General features: G+C 41.3%; 1 long non-coding RNA gene across 1 annotated transcript; it reads left to right on the top strand.

Annotated features, from left to right (window-relative positions):
* Positions 1 to 1,900: 1,900 nt before the first annotated feature.
* Positions 1,901 to 4,508, top strand: LOC146189008 (uncharacterized). The gene is made up of 3 exons (XR_014707262.1): positions 1,901 to 2,036; positions 3,185 to 3,242; positions 4,268 to 4,508. It is a non-coding gene; the product is annotated as an uncharacterized LOC146189008 (long non-coding RNA).
* Positions 4,509 to 7,214: the final 2,706 nt, after the last annotated feature.

Here is a 7,214-nt window from a genome sequence, read left to right as displayed (position 1 = left end):
CACAAGCTGCAAGATTTACTGACTCTAGTTCAACACGCTACCATAAAACTTACGAGCCACGACTAGTAGTTTGCTGCAGTGTTTAAATTGGGGATGATAATCATTTTATTGATCGAATAAAACAGGTACTTTACAAACCCTGAAATTATTTCGTTTGAATAAACTAAATAATTTGCGTAAAAAGAGCCACATACACATATATTTTTCGAAAATGTTTGCAAAGCGCAGTCTTAGTAGGTATTATTGAATGTGTACGTGAGAACATTTTCGAAATAAGTTTTGCTATGAGCCTGGCACAAAATCCCGTCGCAATTGATCCATTATCATTACGCATGAAAAGGATATATCAAATATATCAAACGTACCTGCGTTAGAGTTTTCAGAACTGCGACATCTATTTTTTATTTCAGATTGTGATTTGAAGTCAATTCACCTTGGAATATGAACCTTTCATAGTTTTTGAAGACAAATCTTATAGTTATAAGGTTGTAAGACACTGGTAAAGATTTGCAACCTTTAAATTCGATTATAAATTTGTCGGTTGTAGACGTTTATAAGAAAGAACGGAGAAAGCGGTTTCATACATCATAGCAGTGACCAAGAGTTTGAGGTCGAGGACATAGGAACCGCCGAAAACAGTGTGAGCGTTTCATATTGAACACTGTAAGCTTTTCACAACTAATATTTAACTCCGATATATCCAGTATTCTGTAGGTTACGCAAGGCTTTCGCAGAGTGCTGCCATCATAGATACGACAGTGTGCTTCGACTCACTACCGGTTGTAACAGGTCAAATTCAATTAAAATGACGCATTTGTTCAAGTGGTGTGTAGCTTTAGCCAGCCCCTTTCTTTATGGTGCATACACAATTCCCAAACGGAAGGTGGCGTCCGATGTGTGCGTGTGTGAACAGCAATCAGGTTGAGATTCTGTATTGCCTAATTGGTACAGGCCGCTGAGCAATGTAAATTTCAGCTGTTTCGAATATTATAGTTTGATTTCGGCAATACAAAAGAAATGTTCCAGTTCCCTCTACTTGCGAAGTTTAGGATGCCAAGCCTGATAGACAGCTTGACCAAGCTATTTGAAACACCCTCAAAAAACACAAAGACAAGTTTTTGCATTGTTTGTCTGCGCCTTTCTTGTGACTACACACTTAAAAATACTCCTTACTTTAATTGTGAATGAAAATATTCCTCAACTGGGAGGATTAAATGGAGCAAAGTCAAGCAATAGCTACGCTTCTTAGAGTAAGAACTTTGTGCTGAACTACAGAAGCGATTCGAAAGGTCGGCTGAACGTGGCCTGCTTTAATAGCCAGCTAAGATGAGAGGGTACATCTTATGGCAGTTTGTATAGCGAACACAGCGCTCTGAATAGGAAAATCAGGATGATATTGGGTCGACTGCTTTGTGAATTTTTTATTGTGATTTTGAAATAAAATGTCAGAATCCAATTATATGATGATGTTGCGTTCTTATGTCTACTGGAATGGGATATGTCATTCGGATCATATTACGTAATTAATTTTTCAGCTCACGAAGTCTGTTCTATAAATACCGTTCGTTCTGCTACCATCCCAAAACGGCAATAAAATATTTCGATATGTGTTCTGCACGCGGCAACTCTTTTCTCATTTCTCTTTGCTCGAAAATACCTCCTGTACCAAAATGCCGAAAACTTCCTTGTCATGCTTAATTAAAACAATGATCCAGTCTAATTTGTAGCCGACGCAAGTTGACTGGTGGCTGCTTCTACACAACCAATTTGTTTAAAAAGCATGACATCAGAAGTAGATCAAAATAGGAGTAGATCAAAAGAGCTTTCACAATGCCCCATTTTCAATCTGCCTGCCTCTTTGTACTTACACGAATACAATCATTGCTTGCGGTGTCAGTAAACTGTATTTAAAATTTCTTTTTATTCCAACCATGCCTCCGCCCAGGTTTTTTACGATATATAAAGTGAGCAGCTAAGGCAGCAGTGCAGTACACAGCTATTGTGGGAAGCCAGTTAGGAACGCTACCACCCTTGGGGTAAGTCTTACTACAGTGTATAATCTTTCTTCTTCGATAAGAATTGTTTCCGTCTATAACATTTACCAACCCTATCCAGTAAATCCGCACCGCTGAGAAACATGGGTGCTGCTGGAGCCGGCTCCTTGAATTGATAAGCGACAGACATTTTGCAGTGTAAGAGTGCATTTCTTCAGATATAATGCACATTCTAGAACAACCAGTAAAGCAGAAGCCGTTGCTGCGCGAGAACGCGACTGCGCCAATTCGCACCAATCAAGTTACCTATACAGGTGCATCACTGCAATGCCTCGCGCTAGAGCAGTTTCGAATTAGCCGTGTGGCCATGCGGGGCCAGCTTATCCCTTTCGTTTTGAAAAAAATCCAACCTTAAAGGTGTTCATGTCGTCCTCCCACCTGCTGATGTGGGCACGACTGGTAACACTAGCCTGCTCGAGCAGCAGAGCGGAGTGTTTGGCTCTTAGTCAACTCACGATGCATGATGCGATCAGCCATTGCGCTTACCTTTAGAAGTGTTCTATCTCAAAATCCTCTCTCTCGCTGAAACGTTTAGCCTATCATGCCAAGCTGAGGAAACCAAATTTGGCCTATGGTTACTCCTTCAAGTCATCGGCAAGGAGTAGAGCAATTTTTTTGGAAATCTAGCAGTTCAGTTTATCGATCCCGACTTCGAGAAGAATTGCCAACATCATCATGAGTTAAAATTCAATTATTTCAAGAGATCACAGTATGGTGAAGAAAATACAAAAAGCGTTCATCTTCTCACCTCACCCTGGAGAAGATTAGCATGCTCAGTCTAGCCAATAACTTGGCGAATCTAATCATCACCCTTTCAAAGCTGATCCAATGGAAGTTCTAGCATTGTTCGTGTTTTTTTTAAATACACATCCATTTCCCTGCTTTCATATTTAACGACAATATTTCACAATTTCCATAGTGAAATATTGCCTGGATATAAATATAGCCTTTTCTCTTAGAATAAAATCTTTATGCATAACTACAGCTACGCGGCAATTTGAAAATATGGCCGAACATACTGTCCTATATGAGCGGTTGAGATTAGAATCTATATTATGATGGTACTTCTATAGTGAACTGAATACACATAATTGGAAGCTTTTGTGAATTTATGATCTTTTTTCTTGCAGGACTTCATTGCCATGGCAGGACTTTCAGGATACATATTTATGGGGGCATTGCTGTCAGGTACGCGTCTGAGATATTTTGTGCTTAAACTATTAGTGTTAATATTTCGAGATTACACGACGGTAAAAACCAGAAAATAAACAGAGCAACCTACTGTTGGGCGGGAAAAGGGGCTTGCTTGAAATGAAGTTGTTTGAAAATTCCTCTTTCTCCAACCCAAATCTCATGAAAAGTGCTAGTCGTGGAGCACGGTTCTTTGCTAGCACGTAAATACCGAAATGTACAAGCTTCTCCAAAGGACACATTTACCCATGCCAAGTAAGGTTACACTTTTCTGTCTGTCTGATATTATAAAATTAAAAACAGCACGGAGTTTAAAATTTTTTGGCGCATGCTGCGTACCCTATTAGGCGCAACCGTAGCGCTTATTGGCAAAGCAAGCAATGTGCAATGTATACCACGTATTTGAACTATTACGGCAAAACGTCTTGTCCTTCTATAAGATTCTCACGTAAAGAAGGCGATATAAGTCTATTGCATCATGTTTGGAACAAAATATTTGTTAATACGAAGAAGAACAGACTGCTGTTCCCAGCTTTAAGGAAATTCGGCAGGTAAGGAAGCACATACCGGCAGTTATGTGCAGTATAAAACAAGTGAAACACACATGTAGTCATCTCATTTTTTATGTGCTGAGCAACGTGCATTCTTTTTGTTAAACGATTTCTGTTTATTAGAAAGTTTCTTCCGAAAAGGATTTTATGGATTTCATGTGAATATTCCGAACACTCGTTAGATTGTACTAGGTAGTGCATAGTGCAATATAATATGTTACAAAATTGCCAAGTCTCTCATTTATGCAAGTTATTCATGACACTCGATGACCACTCTAGATTGGGAATATTGTTGTTCTCTAGTGCTGGGCTGTTTATGAGTGTCGATTGATATTGAACTGTAAACTATTTCCTGACAGCTGCATTGTGTGTAAGTGAAGCAACTTCACACAGGATATGTATATAGTATCAATCACATTTCAAACACAATGCATTTGAGCGGCACAAAATGGAATGATTTTATATTTTCAGCGGTCCTGCTGCAGTCACTTGTGGGTGCATCGTACTGGGGCGAGGAGCGGAGCGCCCCTGAATCAGAAGCAAGAGTGGACCATGTTGATACTATGTAGGATTCCATCTCCTAAATATCGTATTCCGGCCAAGCATTTGCTCTGGTTTTCCGACGGCATGTGCTGTCCAAGATAGCACCTCTATTCTTTCGAAACGGCATGCCGTCACACTCTTTGGGAAATAAACAGTCTATTATAAACTACTGCTGCTGCGTATTTGTTTCTTCGTTCCGAATAGCGGAAATCATAGAAGGCCAGCGAGGACTCCAGTCTGGTTTTAAGTTCCGAGGACCGCGCTTTCTGAATCATCAGACTGGTTGCATTCCCGCTTTCTTCGGTGTAGCCGCGGGCGGAGTCTGTCTTTGGACTTCATATTACCTTATGCCTATTCCAGACAAACCTGGAGCAACTTAGCGACCGTGGAAACCGGTGTTGAACCTTATCTACGTGGCTGGAGGAGACCACCTGAAGATGAAGCATGGTAATGCAATACATATCAGTACCCTTAGTGCTGAGGATCAACATAGGCACCAAAGCTTAGCTTAGGCTTAAAAGGAGAACTGTAGAATATGGGTATTGGTCAGGTCAAATGCTTGCAATGTCGCCTTTATTGACGCTGTTGCCCCACTAGGCTCAATTCGTAAATAGTCTGATGGACTGTAGCAGGCTCTGTCAGCGCTGACAACTCCATGACACTTTTCAAGCTTACTATAAGCGATTTTTCATTATTTTCCGCTGGATGAAGTTTTTTACGAACTGCTTGGTCTGTGAGCAGCTATGAAAGCCAAATTTCAAAATATATAGGAGAGCGCTGGAGCACAGATTTCACTGACGTATGACGGTTGGCACAACATTTGAGCTATGGGACTCATGTTAGTCATATTACGGGCGATCGGGTGTTAGAAACACTCATCATCTCAAGATTTCTTTTAACAACAGTGGAGGCCTGTTTCTATTTAGAGCTCGACACAATATCGTGCTTTACGAGGTGGCATTAGAAAGCGTGGCCTCTTCTCAAGAGGTCTGGGTCACCTTCTGAAATGGTTTGACATTTTAGCAGATGGCCCTAATGCAAGCACCACATCATTATGAGCAACAATGGCCTCTCTACATTGCATCTTTAACCGTTCTCGCGGGAATCAACGTCCAGCTCAAAGATGCGTCGTGACAACTTCATTCAGCCTTCACTCGGGTCGCGGTGTAAGAATATTTCAGGTGTATGAGCACTGCCTCGCAGCTGTGGATACCTCCTACCAACTTCGAGAATTCACCGCGAGTGGCTCTGCAGTGCTGGAGGTTCAGAAAATTAAGTCGTTTGATTGTTGACGCAACATTTGGGTGAACTTAGTGAGGAGCGTAGTCCTGTTTTGATATGACATCATTTTACTGACTTGTCTGGATACTGAAATTCGGATCACTTTCGCGTGATTTACACTTTTCTTGAGGCAATAAATGCGTACCAAGAATTTTTTCTTGTAATCAATACAGTTTTAGTGCATATCCTCTCATGGTCTTACAATATTTCGAGGGACTGCCGATCTCTCATGTCATCAAATTTCAAGTCAGTCTTTTATGTCTCATCGCCACTGTTTAATCTCGAGTGCGCACAGACATCAAACTTGACTAAAAGGGAAACGTTTCTCACAGGCCATGTTATGCAGGCGTCAACTCGTTTATTCGTGATAAGCGATACAGATTCAATAGACCGCCAGACGCGTCAGCTGGTAGCCCATTTTTTATTTTGCGAATTCAGGGAGAATAGTCTTTTATACACAAAAATTGTCATTACAGATTCACTGGCCGCTACTAAGCAAAAAAGCAGACCTTAAATAAACCATGTTTTCTTAACATTCGTCCTTAGCACTTCAGTGTAACGACGACTCGCGCGGAGTGTTAGCGAGCACAAGTGTCAGTGTATCAAAGAAGCGTGTTAATAACAGTGTTTCAGCAAATGAGTGGACGGGGAAAGCGAAATACAGCTTCTGCATGCAGCCATTCCTTTAATGCTTTTAAATGTAGTTCGATTTAAATGCTTTTTCTGGACATTCTATGAAATGGCTTCAAGCATGCGTGTAATACAACTGTAAATTTGGACCCCTGATTTTACTTTTAGTATTTATAACTTCCCAAGTACACACAAAAGCTTTGGGAACAATACAGGCTCGGCATTGGAAACATTCAGGCACAAATGTCAAATCTTTATTTTCATTCGACCGAAATGCAATCACGAGCCAATATGTAGCCGGGCTAAAAACAGATGTAGGATCTAAATATATTTTTGTTGACTGGCTGTTCTATAATGGAACCCCAACCGTCTTCGTCGGCTATCGTAATCTTTGCCGTCGGATGTACTTCACTGGTCTCTGAATATTTTCATGCTCTCAAATTATTTTGCACTGCCACATTTGTAAGCCACGCATGCTTACTGGCATGCATAACGTTCGTATCGGGATTTATATATTGGCTTCATGCTTTTTGAGATTCCGTTGCTTGGAGTCATTCACATGCATAGAGCGGTTTGTGCAACTCATCGAGAAAATGCAATCAAGCAAAACCAGAAATATGCACTGTGAATGAGATTTCTTTATTTAGTAATAAAGAGTGCACGTGTGGCCCAGAGGTTTGAATAAGGTCGGGTGCAGAAGTTGTGACCGGCGCCAGCCAGGCACACTGGAACGCCCGGTGGCGATGTAGGGGAAGCAGCATGTGTATTTAAGTCGATGGTGAGTAGGGAGTTTTCTAAAGGCAGCGTCGATATTGCCCAACAGCAGGGCAATGGGCTAAGTGGTGGGCAGTTGCAGATGCCGTCTGAGAAAACTCAACCATGTGTGGTGTCTCCTTCGGCCTTCTCTGCGGTCGACACCTCTGAGGTGAACATCTGTATTTCAGATAGATATGGCATCTGCTGA

Source organism: Amblyomma maculatum, chromosome 5 (genome assembly GCF_055883805.1).
Source record: "Amblyomma maculatum isolate TAMU_Amacu chromosome 5, ASM5588380v1, whole genome shotgun sequence".
NCBI lineage: Eukaryota > Metazoa > Arthropoda > Arachnida > Ixodida > Ixodidae > Amblyomma > Amblyomma maculatum.
Note: the sequence above shows the minus strand (reverse complement) of the source record. Positions and strands in the feature narration are given on the sequence as shown.